We start from the raw sequence: 22042 nt of genomic DNA, 5'->3' as shown, positions 1-22042 counted from the left end.
TGATAATCAAATCAAAGGAATTTACCTGTAAATATTATTTATTATTTTTTCATTTCAAGGGTCTAAAGTTTACTAATTTACAAAACAGACTCTCTTTTACCTGACTCCAGAATCCTCTTTCATTTTCCCTGACTCTTTCTTCACCGGTAGTCCTCCCTCTGCAACCCATCTCCACCGTCACTGCAACTCATCTTCTCGACCCCATCTCATTTTGAATTCTTTGTTCACCAAGTTGTCGATTTTCGAGTTCTAAGGGTAAAACTTTGCTTCTCCAAGTAGGGAGTTGCCCAGATGAACCAACGATTTGAACATTTTAACACAGACTCAAAAATAATATCAGCTTCAGAATCAATATTCCTACTTGAATTAAACATATCATAGCTGAGATTTCCCTTTCGACGTTTGTCTAGTACGAACTGAAGTTTTGATTTCATCATTAGAAGAGAAATACAGAGGAGTTACAAATATAATTTTTATTTTTTATTTTTGTCCATCTGAAATAAAGAAGAACTCTAAGGATGCTTTAGATTTGCATTGATTTCATATGAGGTTATTTCGGTTTTAGCCTCAACCGCACTTACATTTGCTTGATTCCCAAAGTAGCAGCCCGAACTAGCTGACAGTAACCTATTAGCTTATGTGTATGGTTACAGGTGATCCAAATCTGGCCGAGGATGGTCCCTTCTTGGGGTATTATTTCAATCTCAATCGCTTTGTGCCGATGATCTTCATATGTTTTTTTGCCTGAGGTTCTCTTATGTTAGATAAAGAAGGAAAATTGTGGCCATCAACTTGCTAAGCCTTGCCGTTGGAGTGTGTTTCTGGCCACTTTGAATGGGATTTTGTGCTGGATTCCTGGTTATTCTTTTGTTCCTGCTTTCTGTGTGGGTCTTTCTCTCTGTGGTTCGTCGCTCTCTCCTTTCCTATTTATTATTTGTTCTCGTGTCTTAGTGCAATCATTGAGGTGATTCTGCAATCTCATTCGGGGTATCGGTGTGAGTGAGCTCCGAGTGCCCTTTTGTTTGCGTGCTCTTGTTCTCGAGTTGTTGAATTGCGCTTGGTGCCTTGATACCTCCGTAGGCTAGTGGTCAGGTGACTTGAGTCAACACTCGTTTCGTCCTACTCCACAGTTCAGAGGTGGTTCTGGGTTTCTCAATCCCTTGCATTCCTATCCTTCAATACTTGGGGCTTCCTTCGGAGTTGGAGTATCCGAGGTGTTCGTGGGAGGGTAGGAGGTTAATGTTGGGAGTGATGCTTTCACATTCGGGCAAGGTTCGATTTCTGTAGCCTCCTCTATGTCAACTACTCAGATCTCATTTCATTCTCCCATCGCATGATGATATCGTGGATCACTTTTTTTGGGGACAACGAGAATGAGAATAATCATTGGGTGTCTGCAAGTTGTGTCGGTCTAAAGATGGAGGTCTTGGTTTTCGTGATCCTACTCTTCATAGGGCCTTACTTGCGGTGGCTGGAGGTTATATGAGCCCAAACTCTTTATGGGCAGTTTATTAAGGCTATCTACTTTCCTGACTGATTTCTTTAATGCACAAGTGGGGTAGGCCCTCATGGGCTTGGAGGAGTGTTCTTGTTGGCCGGTGCTTGGAGGGCTTCTTTGGGCTTGGTTCGGGAGTGTAGATATCTATGTAGTGGATCCTCCCCGTTCGTGACATCGAGCCTTTTATTGCCCTTTCGGGTGTCGACTCTTATCCCTCTCGGGGGGTTTGTTGATTGTTGGTTTTGCGGTAGGGCTATGTTGATTTCGTCTTTTCCTAGCCGGTGCTTGTTTGGGGAGCTAACAAGAGTGGAGTGTTCTCACAAAGTCACCCTACCACCTCCTCACAAATCTAAGGGACGGGGAGTACAAAAATGCGGCCTCTTCATCCAAAATTCATAGATGGGATACAATTAAACCAAATGTGTGGAAGCTTATTTGGAATAGCAAGACAATGCCTAAAGTTAAAACTTTTCTCGGAGGTGTTGTGCACGGTGGGGAGGGATTTAAAGGCAAGACAAATTAGGACCGACTTCAGCTGCAATCGTTGTGGAGTTGAGATCGAATCTATTGACCATATCTTATTAGGCTGTAGTTTGCGGGTTGGTTTGGTTTGGTAGTCAACTTTGCTTTATTTCTCCAATGGTTGAGAGGCCGAAGCTACATGAATGGCTAGAGAAATGGGGAGACATTGGGTTTCAAAACAAACACCACGGTATGGAGGTATTTAGTAGATGTGCCTTTATTTGCTGGTACCTTTGGACTGCAAGGAATGAGATGGTGTTTAAGAAAATATCTTGGAGCCCGGAGGAGGTGATTAGGAGAGCCCAAAATGCTTTTGAGGAGTTCGGAATCTTGCCGGCCGAAAGATGGTGGAGGTATAGGAAATAGCTCTTCTTGTGGTCATTCCCAAGCAGGATCAAGAAAGGTGGAGCGGCTGCACCATCCAATGTGATGCATCTTTTCTAGATGATGATAGAAGGGGAGGCTTGGGGATTGCATTTTGGAATGGCGAATCGATTTCTTATATGCTTTCCATTCCTACTTGTCTTGCATCCGCTACGGGGAGCCGGCCATCGGGAGGCTCCCGTGGCGAAGGCATTGGGTTGGAGGAAGGTAAGGGTGGAATCAGATTGTGAAGGTCTTGTGAAAACTCTCAACAAACCTAATTGTAATGGAGAGATTACAATCTCTGCCATGGTGGATGATATTCTTTGTTTGAGGCAGGATTTTTCCTCTTGCCAGTTTGTTGCTATTTCTAGGGATTGTAATGGGCTTGCCCACTCCCTAGCCCGAAGGGCTCTCACGGTGCCGAGTAGAGTGGAGTGGCCTTTATCGCCGTGGGGGCGGGGTTTGTTACTCCTGGGTTCGTGTGTTGTTCTCGGTTTGTGTTTGTGTAATTCTGTTTTAGACCAAAAAAAAAAAAAAAAAATTTCGGTTTTCATTCATTATTCCGTTGACTAAGAGCTGATCTCACCCAATTTTATAGATTAGACCCTAAATAAATTATGTATTTTTATGTGTTATGTATCTTCTGTCTCACAGATTTTAGGTTCGAGAAGACGAAAATCATCCGTTAAACGTTCAAACCAGTTTATGATTTTAAGGTTGAGAAACTTAAAGAAGACGAAAATCCTAGTGTGTCGGAAACTACAATAAGGAAAAGACTCGATTGCGAATAAAGTTGAAGTGGGAGACACGGTTGAGATGGGGTGGAGAAGATGAGTTGGAGTGGGAGGAGACACATTGGAGATGAGTTGCAAAGAGTGGACTACCGGTGGAGAGAGAGAGTCAGGGAAAATGAAAGAGGAATTTTGGAGTCGGACTAGAAGAAGGTCTGTTTTGTAAATTAGTAAACTTTAGAACCATGAAATGAAAAAATAAAAAATAATATTTACAGCCCCTTGATTTGATTATTAATCGTTGGATCTTATTTTGTTTATGTGGCATGATCACGACCATCGGCAGCAGCAGCAGCAAATACAAATCCTAACAAGAGTTTTAAAGTTAGAGTTTTAAAGTTAGACCTATATAAAAAGAAAACTCTCACCATTTAGTTTTCAAAGAAAGATTTTAAATGTATACACATAACTGGCATAACAAACTGGGCTTCCAAATTTTGGGGGAAAATTCTAGTGAAAAGATATTTGTGGTAACATTTTATTTGAAATTTGTTTGTTTCATGCAAATGGAAGAGTGAGATAACCATCCAAATTGGATCGTAAATCCCTTGTAGGTGTTTCAATATCTTGGGGGGAATCTACATGAAAGGGAATCGATGAACAGGTTGGTTGTCAATTAGTTTGTTCGTGGTGTATTAATTGAGATGGCTCTTATTGGAATAGTGGATATAGATGGAATTTAAAGTATTGTTCAGTTGGATTGCTAATGTTTCCCTAATATGTAACTACTGTTTTCAACTTGTGGTGATTTCGTTTATTAGCAGGTGCACAAACAACAGAAGCCCGTTAATGAGAAATTCATGAGAATCTTGACTAAGGGTTCCGATCTGCAATTCAGTACACTTGTTGGGAGTGGTAATGGGAGTAATAGTTTTCTCCCAGCTACAAATGCCTTTCCACAAACTAACGATTATTTTCTAATCTAATTAGAGAGTGAGAGGTAGCCCAGCAATACACATTTAAGCCAAATAACTAGCTGAGATTTAAAGATTGATTTCAAAATTGAAAAGTCCAAAATAGTCTTGTAATTTCTTTGCTTTCTCAGCCAGTTATTTGACATAAATGTGCATTGTTGTGTAGAGCTTTTGCAATCCCTAAGCCTAGCCCTATAATTCTAATTTAAATTCATTCTCACCCTGACCCTAATTCAGAGCCAAGGATTATTGTCCATGACCTTTAAGTCCTACAGAGCCAAGCCAAGCCCATTCCCCCATGATTGACCATGTCTTTGGCCCTGGCCTTGATTACCCTATCCCTAGCCTTGATTGGCCCTATACTTGGTCTTGTCCCTAACCCTAATTGACCTTATCCTTGTCCATGTTCATTATTAATTGAGATCAAGCATCAGGGACAAAATTAGGGCAAAGATTAGGACTAGAGTCAAGGCCAAAATCAGAGTTAGAATCAGGGTAAAAAATCTAGGCCAATGTCAGGCCAAAAATCAGGGACTAGTCGAGGACAGGCCCGGTGGGCCAAAGAATAATTTCAAGCCCGCTGTTGGCCCTAGTCAAAGCTAGAATATTTTGGCTGTAACCCACTATTAAGGCCAAAATCTTGAGCCCAAGCCCAAGCTATTAGGGTGATTCAGGGCCGTCTAGATCAAACCCGCACCACTACTGTTGTGCACAGTAGTGGAGGATTTTTTTTCCCCGAGTGGCGAGGGCAAAGAAAAGAGGGGGTGGAGGTGGTTTCTAGCAATGACAGGAAGTGGTTTCCGGTGACTATAAATATATCAACCAGTGGGGGGTGGGGTTTCCAGAGAGAGATTTCCAGCAAAGGATTGGTTGTAGTGAGTAATATTGGATTTTGATAAAAGTGAATTACCAATAATATTCCCCAAGAAGAGACTTTTCACCCTCACTTAATTTGGATAGTTATAAAAAAACTCAAAAATAAAATAAAATAAAATAATAAATAAATAAATAAATATCGACAAAGCAATGTTTAAAGAAAAGATAAACCAGACATCCACCTGATAGTCCCATGCATATGGTCACATATATGATGATATGTATAAAGGGGTTGCTATAAAGTTTTGATTTTGGATGGGATGTGTCATTTTTCCATTAATAGAAAGAACTCATGTAAAATATTCAGTTGCAACCCCTTTATAACCGGGTCCATTACATGTAAGTGGATCCATTATGAGTGAATATTTATTGATTATTTTATTATTAATTAGTACACTAATGAATTACTATTCTAAAGCCCCTTTCATCACATCTTTAAGAAAAATTCGCTTTTAAACACTAACAAGATAAATCTCCTCTCGATGACACTCAAGAATAATACTATCTTCTACCCTCGAGGATAAAGGAACTAAACTCGTAAATAACAATATTTATGATTATAGATGGATAAAAATTTATATTAATTAATCCTTCAATTTTTTTTTTTTTTTTGGAAGGAGAAATAAGGAGCAACCAACACCGCCCCGGGGGGCGGCGCGCCCGCGGGCCCGCCCCCCCCTGGCTCCGGTGGTGAATATCCTCAACCACACGTTTAGCATCCATATCACATGGTAGAAAAGGGTCCGGAAAGCAATCAGTGAGGGTACTCGCATCACACTCAAAAATCAGATTTTTTAACCCATTAATCCTTCAATTTTAAATATAGAAAATATATAGCTGTTGCACGTGCAGTTATAATCCATATGGATATGGATGAGATCAAATGACAACATTGAGAACTTATCTTTTCTTCATAGACTAGGAAAGAGAAGACGTTTCTAGAAGAAAAGAAAAAAAATGGATAGTGCCGAATCTCTATACTTGAAGGAAAGTTATCTGCATAAATACCATTAGTTCATTATCATCTATGCATTTATCTTTTGATTAGAACTCACATCAGCAGTTGTGCAAGACAGAATTTAATCACAAATTTCTCTCTGTCACTTCTTCTTAAACATATCTTGAGTTGTTGGGTAGCCATTGAAGAACACAGCTAGATTAAGAAAGCCCTTCCTACATCAGTTGATTATCAGATTGGAAATGGATTCATTTTGCAGCCAAGGAGGCGATCAAGATCTTGACTCTGTTTCTTCTCCTTCTTCTTCGTGTATTTCCAGCAATTCGATCTCGTCTTCTCAATCTGATTTCATGGATGATGCAACTACGACAGCAATGGAATCCTCTTCTTCTTTGGATCAATTCTCTGGTAATGGTCCTTTGTTTGAGATGTCCTCTCTCATAGAACAACTCCCTTTCAAGTAAGTTTCATTTCCTCTGTCTTTCTCTGTTTTTCTCCTTTAATTTGGGAGTTCTGATGATCATGGTGATGGGTTTTGCAGGAGGGGATTGTCAAGGTATTTCCATGGAAAATCGCAGTCATTTACATCTTTGTCAAAAGTGAGGAGCTTAGAAGACCTTGTCAAGCCAGAGAACTCATACAACAAGAAGCTCAAATCATGCAGGACCTATAGAGGATTATCAGAAACCTCTAAGATCATCTCAAAGAAGACTTCAAGAGGTTCTTGTTTCCCATCTAATTTAAGGAGGAACAAGAGCTTCTTAGGCAACAACAGGCCTTCAATCAGTCCACAAAGTACTTGAATGCTTAGCAATCAAAACCAGAATCTATATGATCATCACTCCACAATGATTTCTCCAAATGAAGAAAAATTTGGTAGTTGTGTATATATATATATATATCCCTTTAGATTTTTAAATTTAATTTGTTTGGCACTGTGCAGATGATTATTATTTAATTTCATGGAGATGAGAAGACCATTTTTTCTTGTGTATAGAGATGCAAGGTTCATTTCTAGAACAGTTTTGTACCAAAGTCTATAATAAAAAAATATGAGAGTTTTGATATATATATATATATATATTTTTTTGGTAAACAACACTTCATTTATATACAACAAAGTCCGGGGGTTGGCACACCACCCCTCAGGGGACACACCGCCCGGGCGGCGCACGGGGCAAAACCCCACCGGGTAGAAAAATATGGAGAGGTTTCCCCCCCCCCCTGATACGTTAATACTGATGGAGGCAATTGCAACTGGGTATTTCGGCCTAAGTTGGGAATGTTAATATTTTATTTACACATCTTGTCAAAGGATATGGGGGGGGGGGGGGGGGGGGGGGGGGGGGGGGGGGGGGGGGGGAGGGGGGGGAGAAGGGGGAGGGAAGGGGGGGGGGGGGAGGGGGGGGGGGGGGGGGGGGGGGGGGGGGGGGGGGGGGGGGGGGGGGGGGGGGGGGGGGGGGGGGGGGGGGGGGGGGGGGGGGGGGGGGGGGGGGGGGGGGGGGGGGGGGGGAGGGGGGGGGGGGGGGGGGGGGGGGGGGGGGGGGGAGGAAAAAAAAAGAGAAGGAGGGGGGGGGGGGGGGGGGGGGGGAAATTTTCCTTCCGCTTCTTGTCAATATTATCAAATTAATTCGGCATTGTTTTGAATTGAATTTTTTAGCCTCAAAGGCAAGGTTGAAATATTTTGTCCCTATTAAAGTCAAGATTGGGCGTTTGCTTTGCTTGGACAAGCTCAATCCTGCACCATATCACCTAGTAAGATATTTTTAATAAATGTTCGATAACAACATGAAATTATAGATTGTTTGGAGCTAGATTAGAATTTGGGTTAGTATTTTTTTTAAGCCCATTAAGGTCAAGGCTAGGGGGTTTTAAATCTTTTCCTAATCTGATTAGGTTATAGACCTACTTGAATTCCATTTCCTTCCCACAAGTTTCAATTGGATCTATCCCCCTTCTAGGTCCTATTGGAGATCCGATCCAATTTCAATTAATATCAACTTATCAATTCTTATTATGTTTTCTAAGAAGAAGACTTACTCTTAATGCTAGCTAGTCTCATGTTTTGGTCTTATTTGTTGTTATATATGTGAACTTAATTTTGTATGATTGTGGGGTGGCAACTAGCAAGAGAGCTGCAACTTCCTGTGAGGAACGGAGTTCACCGAGCTAGGATTCTCGTAAAATGAGTGTCATTCTTGTAAACTTGACCCATGCTCACTTTGCATAAATTTTTTTTGATGAAGCCCAAATTACATTCAGATTCTTTATCTGATGGCCTACATTACTCTGTGAGATGTACGGAATTGATTATAACTTAGATTAGGGTTTTGATGAAAATATGTAATTTTCCTCTCTTTGTAGCTTATTTTGACAATTGAAATAAGTAGATTGTTAGTGGGCATGGATTTTCTTTTCCTTATTGAGGGGTTTCCATGTAAATCTTATGTCTCTGTATTTAAAAAAAAAAAAAAAAAAAAATTCTTTTCTTCCATTCGTGATTGTTTTTATGATTCAGTCCTAACATTTGTATGCTTTAACTCATGGTGAGGTTGTTACTAAAGATTTTTAAGTTTTCATCATCGGTTTAATATCAATACATTATCTCACCATGGGGAAAGATGGGAGCCCGGCGCTCTCGATTCGTAATTTCTTTTGAAGGTATAATTAAATTTTTTCTTTTCGGAAAAATAAAGAATATAATATAAAAAATTTATTATGGCTTCATAAGATTCATGCTAAGTGCTACAATTGAAAAACATACTCCAGGCATGACAAACAAAACTAACATTAAACTTTTCATGAGGTTTGTAGGTATGAAATATGATTATAACTATGTAACATTTGTTAGAGTCTCTCTCTTTCTTTTTTTAAAATATGTTACTAAAGGTATGAGAAGCATAATGATAATTAACATTCAAAGATTCAGATATTGGAGAAAACTAAATTGGTATTTGTTTATTTATGATTATTATATTAAATTATAAATTTTATATTAGATTTGATTCATCAAAAAACACCATCATATTAAATTTTGTAAGTAAGTGTTTATTTATGATTTTTGTATTAAATTTGATGCATAAAAGAAATACCATCATATTTGATTTCTTAAGTATGTATTTATTTATGTTTTTTTATTAAATTACAAGTCTTATATTAGATTTGATGCATACAAATACCATCAATTTGGTATCTATGTATTTATTAATGATTTTTGTATTAAATTACGAATCTTATATTAAATTTGAAGCATTAAGAAATGTGATTGTGTTAGACTTGGTAAATATGTAATAATTTATGATATTTTTTTTAACAGAGGACGTAGTCAACCAATGTAAATTTTCGACAAGAGAAGATTGTGTGAATAGAAGCAAGTGAAGACAATGAAGTGGGGGATCAAATCCTCGGCGGTCCAAATTGGGGCAGCCGCCCAAGTGTCGGTCTAGAAAATCATAAACGTTGGTTGAATAAATGTGTTTTCTCTGTAAACCGGTTAATAAACCCGGGTCTAAAACTGACTATAAACCTAATACTAAAACCAAATCGGTTTTGGTTTATCCAACCAAATCACTATACTATACGCTCAACTCATTAATATTTCCACCAGCGGTCACCCGTACGGCAACCAAGGTGCGAGATTTTGCTGGAATTCGCCGGTTCGCTTGAAATCAGGCTATAAAGTTCGCCACAGAGAAGAATTGAAAAACTGAAGAATCAGACTTGCAGGGTTGCAAATTTCAAAATTTTGGAACCTGGATTGGCTATCTGGTCAACTTTCCTCTATTTTGATGAGGTTTCGAGTTGGATTGCATAGTTGCTACTAATTTGGGAGCATTAATCCCTGTTTATGGGTTTCTTTGGCAAATTGTTATTCTTATCCATGGAATTAGTCGAATCGGATGAAGGTTGGGTACTTTTGAACCAATCATCGTCTATTGGCTGTATTCTGGCATGTATATTCTTTTGGGTTTCTTTGAAAATTATCGGTTGCACACGAGGAAGGAGGAAGCAGAAGACGGTACTGATGGAGGCGAAGCAGAAAACGGTAGTTCGCCGCTGGCTCTCCTGGGGAAGCCAGTCGATGATCTCGCCAAACACCAAATCATCGTTCTCCTAAGGCTCACCAACAATCAGCTCTTCCCCGCAAGCAGGATTGGACACCTTATCCTCTTTGCCGTGAATAATCAGCAGCGGCAGGTTCACCTCCTCAAACCTCCCTTGCAGAGTTTAGTTCACTCGAAACCCTCAAATGTTCTTTTAATTCTTCCTCTACTCTCCAAAGTTCGCCGGAAAATCGCCGATTTTTCGGCGACTTCAAGAAAATTTCGATTTCGACCCCTTTTTATATCGTTGTCGGGGACGATGGGGACGGTGGTTCTACAACCAAACCAACGAAACCGTTGGTTTAGTTTTAGAACCGGATTCACATTTACCAATTTACAGAAAAATACATCTAAGGGTCAGGATTTTTTGGTGAACACGTGGCGGCCATCCAGCACAGCCGTTGGATGGCCGCCCCAATTTAGGCCGCCAAGGATTTGATCCCATGAATTGAATATAAAGAGAACTTTAGAAATGTTTTTAAAAATAATATTAATTTGAATAAAAATTTCAAAAAATATCGTGTAAATCTTTCACAAAAAAAATTAAAAAAATATTCAGTAATATCAGTTATTAAATCTTTCTTTTTCAATAAACAACAGTAAGTTGTATTTTCTTCTATAGCCTCCACCCAATTGTTTAAGAGGAGAGGCAAGTGTAACATGTGTGAAATGTATTATGGGTTTGTTCCATCTATCAAATTGCATTTGCCAGGTTAAAAAATCAATTAAGGACTAATTATTATTTTTATGTTCAAATACTTCTATATCTATTCTAGCATTGGATTTGCATAACTAGATCCAACAGTAGAAATAAAATAAAAAATAAAAAAAGCGGAGAATATCCGTAAATAAGTATATTTAGATTTACATTGGAAGGTTAAATAATTCAAAAATTTACAAAATTAAATTCCTCAATTTCCTCCTTCTCCACCAATACTTCTTTTTCTTGCTCGTTGGGCAGAGAATGGAGCCTTGGATGGTGCTTCTAGGAACTTCCCTTTCAAGTTTTAGAGCCAAGCGAACAATTCCTGCCTCTACAGTTAGTGTGGCGATAACCATAGGTAATTGAGATTCTTTCTATGTTCCCTTCCTTGAGTTCTACCATACAAAAAGCTATAAAGGCCGACTGCCTGAAATAATTGCCTCTCTCCTCCATTTTAGTTTATTTACAATGTCATTGAGGTTTACAGAACAACATGTAGATGATCCCAAAGCTTTGAATATGCCTAGATTTTTTTACAATGAAGATGTATTTTATGGGACTCAGATTAATGAGATTAAGCAAAACTCTACTAGGAGAGAAAAGAGCCACTTTAGAACTCCTTAAACACGAATTTTTGTTCGCGGCTGCATGGATATCGTCCATGCAGCCGTGAAATCGTGACACATGTCATTAGGATATCCAAACAGTCCAAATGTAAGGGCATTTGAATAATTAAATGTGAAATGGATAAGCTTTTCTAAATTGCACAAATCCACCCTTAATTGAATCATATTTACAAACATAGGGCCTTTTTTGGAGCCCTTTCCATGCAATCTCACGAGAAGTTCTAGAAATGTCTAACCAATCAAGTGAAACTGCTCGGAAAAGGGTTTTCATTTCATACTTGGAGCAGGCTTAGCTTGAATAATGCATCGGATGCTGGAGTTGCATCTTTGACATCGGGAACTCTAAGACTATGGTGCATTAAAGAAAATGAGTTGCGAAGAGTTCTTTGTCTTTGTTGGTTGGTGCGGGTTCCATATGGGTTTCGATTACTTTCATTTAATGGAACCAAAGTAGAAGAAGTGTGGAAGTAAGACTAGCCATCTGCTAATGCAACATATGGGGTAAAATAACCTCAATCATTTAGAACTTCAATTTTCAATTGATTCTTTAAACACACCACATACTATTTTTTTCCCCCATTAAAACGATCATTGCAATGCTTAGGAACTGTTTCTCCGTTCTTCTCAATCTCAAAGATGACTGGGAGATGATGAAATGGCGCAAACCCTAAACTTGGAACCCCAAACTTGAAATGAAATCAATAAGGGAACCCTAGTTTGAACCCACAAAACACAATTTCGACCAAAACATAATAAGAGAGAGAGAAAGAAAGAGAAAGAGAAACGCAAGTAAAGTTAGAGTAAGATTGTGAAATGCAAGATAGGGATTTGATCGATTTCATTTTCTCAACCATGAAATAAGCCCTCTTTTTGTAAATATGATTAACTGAGAGTGGATTTCCGCAATTTATAAAAACTTATCCGCAATTTAACACGTTTAATTACTCAAATGCCCTTATTAGATATCCTAATGACACGTGTCAGTATTTCATGGCTTCACGGACAATATCCGTGCAGCCGCAAACGAAACCCCTTAAACACTACAAGCTTCAAAGTGAAAATCTTGCAACAAAAAAGAAAATATACACATCCTCAAAAAAAAAATAACGAGGTGCAAATCTAACTGGAGAATAGATGTAAGGGTATTTCGGTCATAAAAATGAAAATTTATCCTTATCTAGTTTGATACCTAATGGGAGGCAGATGCAAAGTGTCATTTTATTTACACTAAAAATGAGTTGGACCAAATCTATGAGGGTTCAAATGAAAATTATCTTTTTTTTTATTTAATAAGAAGTTTTGAATATTACAATTATGCATCCCTAAATTTATTGAATTTGCAAAATCAACCCACATCTCTTCCTATCAAACAAAATCCTCAACTTGCTTGACGGCAACCTAGAAGGCTATCCATAAGTTCTATTGAGATTCACAGGAATAAACATGGAAAACGGAATTGAATTTTCTCTACTCAAGTGCACAGTTCACCTAACTTTTTCCTATGTCAGGTGGGCTATGAGAGGAAAAGTTGGGTGCATCATGCACCCCGATGGAGAGGATCTGGACGCAAAGAAAACGAGATGAGAAAGAAGATCCACCACACCCCAAAAACCCAATTGTGAATCACAACAATTACAAAGATGAACACAATCATTCCACAAAGAATCAAAATAATGAGTCTACAAACATAAAAACAGCGAGAGCTTAAAAGACTAAAATTTCGTTCCTTAGCTTGAGGTTTTGATTCTTCTTTCCGATTATGTTTTAGACCTTTTTGTAGTGCAAAGCAATGGAAAAATCCTCTCTTCTCGATTCTTCTTCAAAGATTCTCTCTTTTTGGGTGAAATGTACAAACATGACCATAGGAAGATAAGAATAGAAGTGAAGTTGAGGAGAACCACAACTTCAAAGTTGAACCAAGGTGCACTTTTTTTCTGTAGATTTAGGGTTCTGTTCTCCCGGGAAAGACGTGGGCTCATTTTTGTAAATTTAAAATGCTTAGGGTGTATGATTGTAGTACTTAAAACTTCATAAATATAGAAACCGAAGGATAATGTCTCCAAGAAAAAGGAAAGAGATAATGTCGAGTCTCTATATTTTAAGAAAATATCGTATTTATCCATTCATTTATCTTTTGATTAGAACCCACATCAGCACTTGTGCATGATAGAATTTAATCACAAATTTCTGTCTGTCACTTCTTCTTAAACATATGTTTGAGTTGTTGGGTAGCCATTGAGGAACACAGCTAGATTAAGAAAGCTCATCTACATCAGTTGATTATCAGATTGGAAATGGATTCATTCTGCAGCCAAGGAGGTGATCAAGATCTTGACTCTGTTTCTTCTCCTTCTTCTTCATGTATTTCGAGCAATTCGATATCGTCTTCTCAATCTGATTTCATGGATGATGCAACTACGACAGCAATGGAATCCTCTTCTTCTCTGGATCAATTCTCTGGTAATGGTCCTTTGTTTGAGATGTCCTCTCTCATAGAACAACTCCCTTTCAAGTAAGTTTCATATCCTCTGTATGTCTCTGTTTCTCTCCCCATCTCTGTTTAATTTAGGAGTTCTGATGATCATGTTGATGGGTTTTGCAGGAGAGGATTGTCAAGGTATTTCCATGGAAAATCGCAGTCATTCACATCTTTGTCAAAAGTGAGGAGCTTAGAAGACCTTGTCAAGCCAGAGAACTCATACAACAAGAAGCTCAAATCATGCAGGAGATATGGAGGATTATCAAAAACCTCTAAGATCATCTCAAAGAAGACTTCAAGAGGTTCTTGTTTCGCATCTAATTTGAGGAGGAACAAGAGTTTCTTAGGCAACAACAGGCCTTCAATCAGTCCACAGAGTACTTGAACGCTTAGTAATCAAAGCCAGAATCTCTATGATCATCACCTGCACAATGATTTCTCCAAATGAAGAAAAATTGTTAGTTGTGTATATATATTATCCCTATAGCTTTTTAAATTTAATTTGTTTGGCCCTGTGCAGATGATATTATTATTTAATTCGTGGAGATGAGAAGATCATTTTATTTGTATATAGAGATGCAGGGTTCATTTCTAGAACATTTTTGTTTTTGTACCGAATTCTATAAGAATACAAGATGAGAATTTTGATACTTATAAAGATGGAGGCAATTCATTTTTTCATTTAATGAGAACATTTCATTTCATTTTTGATAATATCATTAGATTAAGTCGGTATCATTTTGAATTTTGGCCTCAAGGGCAAGTCAAGGTTGAAATAATTTGCCCCTGTTAGGGTTTTGATGAAAATATTTTGGCCTTGGGTTTTGATGAAAATATGTAACTTTCTTGTCTTTGTTACTAATTTTGACCATTGAAATGAGTGGATCTTAGCGGACGTGGATTTTATTTTCCTTATTGGGGAGTTTTCATGGAAATCTTATGTGTCTTAGTATTCAATTTTTTTTCTTCTTAAGTACTCATCATCAATTTAATATCAATACATTATCTCACCAAGTGGTAAAAAGATTGAAGAGCTATTGGAACAAGCTTATTACATCCATATATCCAAAAGCTATTTTTTTCTATTTCAAAAAAATAAAGAATAAAATATAAAATTCATTTTTTTTCTTTTCAGAAAAATAAAGAATATAATATAAAAATTTATTATGACTTCATAAGATTCATGCTTAAGTGCTACAATTGAAAAACATACCCTAGGTATGACAAACATAACTAACATAAAACTCTTCATGAGATTGTAGGTATGGAATATGATTATAAATATTGAACGTTTGTTAGACTCTCTCTCTCTCTCTTTTTAAAATATGTTACTAAAGCTATGAGAAGCCTAATGATAATTAACATTCAAAGATTTAGATATTGGAGAAAATTAAATTGGTAAGTATATGTTTATTTATAATTTTTTTTTAAAATTATAAATTTTATATTAGATTTGATTCATCAAAAAACACCATCATATTAGATTTCGTGAGTATGTGTTTATTTTAGGATTTTTGTATTAAATTACAAATCTTATATTAGATTGGATGCATCAAAAAATACCATTGTATTAGATTTCGCAAGTATGTATTTATTTATAATTTTTGTATTAAACTATAAATCTTATATTAAATTTGATGCATCAAAAAATACAATCAATTTGGCATGTATGTATTTATTTATGATTTTTGTATTAATTTACGAATCTTATATTAGATTTGATGCATTAAAAAACGCCATTATATTAGACTTGGTAAATATGTAATTGTTTAATTTGAGAGTTTCTGATGTCTGATTGATGGGTTTTGCAGGAGAGGATTGTCAAGGTATTTCCATGGAAAGTTGCAGTTATTCACATCTTTGTCTGAAGTGAGGAGTTTAGAAGAGCTTGTTAAGCCAGAGAACTCATACAACAAGAAACTTAAAGTCATGTAGGAGTTAATGGAGGATTATCCGAAACCTCTAAGATCATCTCGAAAAAGACTTTAAGAGGTTCTTCTTTTGCCTCTAATTTGAGGAGGAACAAGAGCTTCATTAGCGACAACAGCAGGCCTTCAATCAATTCATAGAGTACTTGAAACCTCAGGAACTAAAGCCATAACCTCCACGATCATCACCTATAAAATTATTTTTCCAAAATGAAGAAAATATTACTAATTATGTATATATATACATATCCCTTTAGCTTTTAAAATTTTGTGAGGCAATGAGCAGATGATATTATGATGAGATGATCATTTGATGTTATGTGCCGAGATGCAGGGTTCATTTCTATAACATTTTTCTTGGTGTATCGCTATAAGATTGTGAGATTATAGTTTTGATATGTATAAATATGGAGGCAATTTCTTTCTTCTTCTTTTCTTCTTCTTTTTCTTCTTCTTCTTTTTTTTTTTTTTTTTCTATATAATGTGAACATCCCATACCATTTCTGTCAATATTATCACATACCATTTCTGTCAATATTATCAGGTTAAGTTGGCATTGATTTGAATTTTGGCCTCAAGGGCAAGTCAAGATTGAAATATTTTACCCCTAATTGAGGTCAAGGTTGAGCATTTACTTGGCTTGGACAAGCCCGATCACGCATTATCATGGTGCGCGTAAGCTGGCCCGAATGAACCTCATCCCCAAAAAAAAAAAATAATAAATAAATAAATAAATAAATATTTAATGGAGTAAAAACATGAAATTACAGATTGTTTCGTAAATATCCAGGCTAAGGGTTTTAAAAAGTCTGGCCCAGTCTTACAATAATATAGCCTTACTTGAATTCATTTTGGAATTAAATTACAATTAATATCTTTTTTTTGTATCTGAGGTTCATCCAGGCCAGCGTGCTCATCGATTACATCCTCGGGAGAGCTTTGTCGTCTGCAACTCTGCAAGGGTCTAACTCATGACCTCTCCACTAAGAAGTATGGATCTTACCACTCTACCAACCCTTAATTGACAAATTACAATTAATATCGAATCAGCAATTCTCATTAGTTTTTATTTTTTACTCTTATTGCTGGCTAGTTCACGTTTTGATCCAATTTGTGTGCTCGACTCATAGTGGTGTGTTAATAATACCTATTTAAGTACCCATCTTCAATTTTATACCAATACATTATTATTTCACCATGTGTGGTAAGAAAAAATTGAGGAGTTACCTGAACAACCTTGGTAGGTCAATTATTCAAAAGTAATTTTTTTCATCAGAAAATGAAGAATATAATATTTTATTGGAACTTTATGAAATTCATGCTAAGTGTTACAATTGAAAAACATGTCATAGGTATGACCAATTGACATACGAAACTTATTGTATATTGTAGGCATGATATATGATTATAACTATGTAGTACCCAAAACGTTGATTACACTCACAAGATATGAGAAGCATTATAATGATTAATAGTCAAAGATTTAGATATTGGAGAAAACTAATATGGTAAATATGTGTTTATTTAAGAATCTTTTGTTTTTTATTCATTAAATTATGAATATCACTAATTTTGGTTCATATGAAACACAAGTTATACATACTTTGTTTTATTTTTCTGAACAGGAGGGCCCCAAGAATGGAACCAAAGGAATTAGTGTAGGAATAATTAGAATAACAGTGTCCAGAAGAGGAAGCCACCAACATTGAGAAGAATCCTAAGAGCATACATTTATTGGATAAATGGGTATCCTCAATAATGAAATGAGGACAAGCAAAGGACTAACACAAGAAAATATGAACGTTAAGAACTAGAATATTTGGGAGATCTCTAGTAATTTTCCTTCTTTTTGTTTGGATATATAAATGGAACCAAAGGCCTGAGCAAACAAAACAGAAACTAAGAAACAACCGGATTTGCGTAAAGCACCTTCATCAAGTTAGTATTAGGTCATGAAAGAACACCGAATTGAGCTCCTGTATAAAACTAAACTTCAATATCTAATCACCAGTTTTGTTTGCCGCCCGACGTATATTGCTGAATCATATGCGAAGTAGATTTTATCTGGTCAATCAGTCTAATCACCCTATCAAGCCTCCCAAGACCTCCACCAGTGGAATGTAAGACTTTGAAGAAATTGGATTCCAACATCACAGCAGCAAACAAAGTGTAACTACTTTCATGGTTATTCTTTCCTTCCCATTATTTCTCCATTTTACCAATGAATTAGGTTGTCAATCAACTGAGAAATTTTTGATTTCAAATAAACTATCTGATGTTGATGCAATATTCAATCAAACAAGTTGCATTCATGAGACTATCCTATAACATGAGAGTTAAATAAACTAAATAAGCTATTTCAGCAATACAACTCAAAGATATTTTATGCATTTTCAGAAATAAAATGATGCAGCAATGGACAACAGTAAAATTAGACAAAGTTTAAGTTTATAATAGTAATTTCAACAACTACAACCAATAATGATCCCAAAAGTTTATCCTTCTTCTTCAAAGGGTCCTCATTTTGCACTTCGTATCGGTTTCTCCCTTTTGGATTTTCATCTTGTCTCCTTCACCAAATCATTTTTGCCCCTCAAGAGGACAACGTTGGAGATGTTGGTGGGTTAAGATGGAGATGGAAGACAATGGAGGATTTGTTTTTTAGGGAAAAAAAAGAAGGGTGAAGGTTGTATTCCTTCACCCACATCTACGAAGTTTGGGATGAGGTATTTTGAGTTCAAAGAAAATAAAATATTTTGAATGATTTATTAGCAAAGCTAACAAATGAGCACAATTCAGTAGCAAATTCTTTTCCTTTTCTGCATTCCCTCCATAATATCGGTCAGCAACATAGGAGCAAATCGCATCATTTGCTTGTTGAAATATCAGGCCAATTGAATTCCAGTAGAAACAAATCCAACCTTGCCATTTTCTGGCTCAGTCAAATCCTTCTCAAGTTTCATGATCTCAACAGAATAGATTTATCCATCTTTGGTCTTCTCGGTTTTCAGTTCAATGGACTCTGCATGCACAATCTTTTAATTTTCAACACCTTCATGCTCTTACCTCCTTCAATCCATTGGTTTCTCCGTTCTGCACTTTGAATTCCTTGTCTTAAACATCAGTTCTCCGGACAATCTCACTGGTCTAATCTTTTAGCTCCTCAATAGCCTCCATCTTTATAAGTTAACATTAGATGGCATTCATTATATACCCTTCAAATCTGTTACCAAAATAGAGCAAAAGCACAAATTCAAGACAAGTTTTAGGTGGTTCACCTGAAGACTAGTCCAAAACCAAAACCAAGATGGTTTTTATTATGAATAAGAACAGATACAACATTTATGCCCTTTTCTATAAATAAATATTGATACAGGTAAAATATTAACAGATTATGTTTCGAATTTTGGCCTCAAAAACAAATCAATGTTGAAATATTTTGTCCCAGATTGAGATCAAGGCTGAGCATTTGCCTACCTTGGGCAAGCCCGATCTGATACTATCATCTAATAAAATATTTTTAATATAAATATTTAACTTCTTTTTCTTTGTAACTAATTTCAACAATTGAAATAAGTGGATTGTTAGCGGCCATGAATTATCTTCTGCTGGAAAATTTTCCATGTAAAATCTTACGTGTGGCTATATTCTTTTTTTTTCTTTCTTTTCTTCTATTGTATTAGGATTCAGTCCTTACATTTATATGTTTATTTATAGTGATGTGGTTAATAATAATTATTTAAGTATCCATCTTATATGCTTACTCAGAATGATGTGGTTAATATTAATTTTTTAAGTATTCATCTTCAATTTATTCTAATACATTATCTCACCATGTGGTAAAAAGATTTGAGGAGCTGCTAAACCAGCTTAGATCGATATAGTCAAAAGTAATTTTCTTTATTTTCAGAAAAAAAAATAAAGAATATATTATAAAATTTTATGGGTAATTTTCATCTGGACAGGTTTGGTCCAGGTCACTTTTAGTCTAGTTTAAGTTTTCTTTTGCATATGGCTCCCCTGTGGTTTCATGAAATGATTAAAAAAGGACAAGTTTAACAGAAACTGTTAACTTCATAATTTTTGTGACGAAAATGCCCTTTTCCAATTTATTTGTTTTAGTTTTTTTTTTTTTTTTAATAAGTTTCTCTTTTATTCAAAGAAAAAATATAAAAATTTCATTATTGATAGTGAAAGGAGTCTCTCCGTCTTCTCCATCGTCGGCCAAGAACTCAGCCGCTGCTCAGCCCTTGTTGCAGCTGACTTTGAAAGCTTCGGAGACGAAGCCGAAAAAGAGCCTTTGAAAAGAAATTTTCAATATTTCATAAATAATGGTTTTCTAATCTCTCATTTTACATCTGACAGTTTCCAATATCTCATTTTCATCTTCTGCGTTTTTGGGTGAGAGAGAGAAGAGGAGAAATGAAGCCTGGTGTGTGGGATGTGTTGCCATTTGCAGTGATGGCGATGGTAGAATGTGCCGAAGTAGGCATAACCACTCTCAGCAAAGCAGCCATGTCAAAGGGGATGAGCCAGGTCGTCTTCATCGTCTATTATAATGTCTATTATAACGCACTTGGCACTCTCATCCTTCTTCCTTCTTTCCTCCCCCACAGGTCGCTCTTTCTCTCCCCCCTTTCACCGATTCCTCTCAGTTTCTTTCTCCTCTTTTCTATTTTTATCTTGAAGCAAAAACGGTAACTAACAATGGATCTATTTCCTTTTTCTCTTTTAATGAATGAACCTGCAGAAACAAGCACCCTCCACTCACCTTCTCCATCCTCTGTAGATTCTTCTTGCTGGGTTTCATGGGGTAAGCCCAACAACTGTTATTTTTGGTTCTTTTAATTCAAATCTTGAAGCAGTCAAGTGGGTTTGCTTAGATTTCCATTTTAATTTATGGGTATTCGATGAACATTAGATTGAATTGAAGCTAGAAATTATGGTTGTGATTAATTGCAGATATGCTTGAGGCAGATCTTTGCGTTCGGTGGAATAAGCTTGAGTTCTCCGACTCTGGCATCGGCGTTGGGAAATTTTATTCCAGCCATCACTTTCGTTCTTGCCGTCATTTTCAGGTTTTGGGTTTTAAAATTTTTGAGATTTCTTTTCAAAGGGCTCTTCTTCTGCTTCGTCTCTGAAGCTTTTGAAGTCAGCTGCAACAAGGCTGAACAGCGGCTGAGTTCTTGGCCGACAATGGAGAAGACGGAGAGACTCCTTTCACAATCAATAATGAAATTTTTACATTTTTTCTTTGAATAAAAAAAAAACTTATTAAAAAGAAGAAGAAAAAAAAACTAAAACAAATAAATTGGAAAAAGGGCATTTTCGTCACAAAAATTATTGAATTAACCGTTTCTATTAAACTTGTCCTTATTTAATTATTTCATGAAACCATAAGAGAGCCATATGCAAAAGAATACTTAATCTGGACTAAAAATGACCTGAACCAAACCTCAAGGGGTCCAGATGAAAATTACCCAAATTTTATTATGACTTTAAGAGTCATGCAAAGAGTTATCATTAAAAAAATGCCCAATGTATGATTTTTTATTTTTTATTTTTTTGAGTAAAATGCCCTATGTATCACAATTAACATACAAAACTTATCATGAATTGTCAGTATGAAATATGATTATATCTAGGTAATATCCAAAGCATGTTGGTTAGACTCTATGTAGTACCCAAAATGTTGGTTAGAACATCTCTTTCGGTCACTAAACATATGAGAAGCCTTATTATTAACATTCAAAGATTTAGATATTGGAGAAAACTAATTTAGTAAGTATGTGTTTATTTATGATTTTTGTACCTTTTCCCTTAAATTATAAGTCTTATATTAAATTTGATTCATTAAAAGACACGAGTCATTTAGATTTGACAAGTATGAATTTATTTATGATTTTTTTTTTATGTTAACAGAGGAAGGCAGCCATTGAATGAGTTTTCTTACTAAGAGAATGAAAATAGGAGAAAAACTAATACAAGTCCCGTTTTGGAGATTTAGTTGTTTAGTTTTAATACGGAAAATTGTCAGTTAGACCCCTTAATTCAGCACTATAGAAGAACTGGAATGAGAAGTTTTCAAGAACTAGGTTTGTTTGTGATGTTAGACCATGAGGCTGCCTTTGTTTACCGGAATAAATGTGGAGTGGAAAAATTCTTTAAAAAAACAAAATTTTCTTAATTTTTCTTGAAATTTCAAAAGTGTAAATTGTTTGGTTGCTTGGGTGACCTTTCTTACTTGGTGGGTTCGCGAAGCATATTAATATTCCCAA

The sequence above is a fragment of the Hakea prostrata genome, chromosome 11 (assembly GCF_041222555.1).
Source record: "Hakea prostrata isolate BN-2017 chromosome 11, UWA_Hpros_2, whole genome shotgun sequence".
Classification (NCBI taxonomy): domain Eukaryota; kingdom Viridiplantae; phylum Streptophyta; class Magnoliopsida; order Proteales; family Proteaceae; genus Hakea; species Hakea prostrata.
This window is presented reverse-complemented; position numbering follows the sequence as displayed.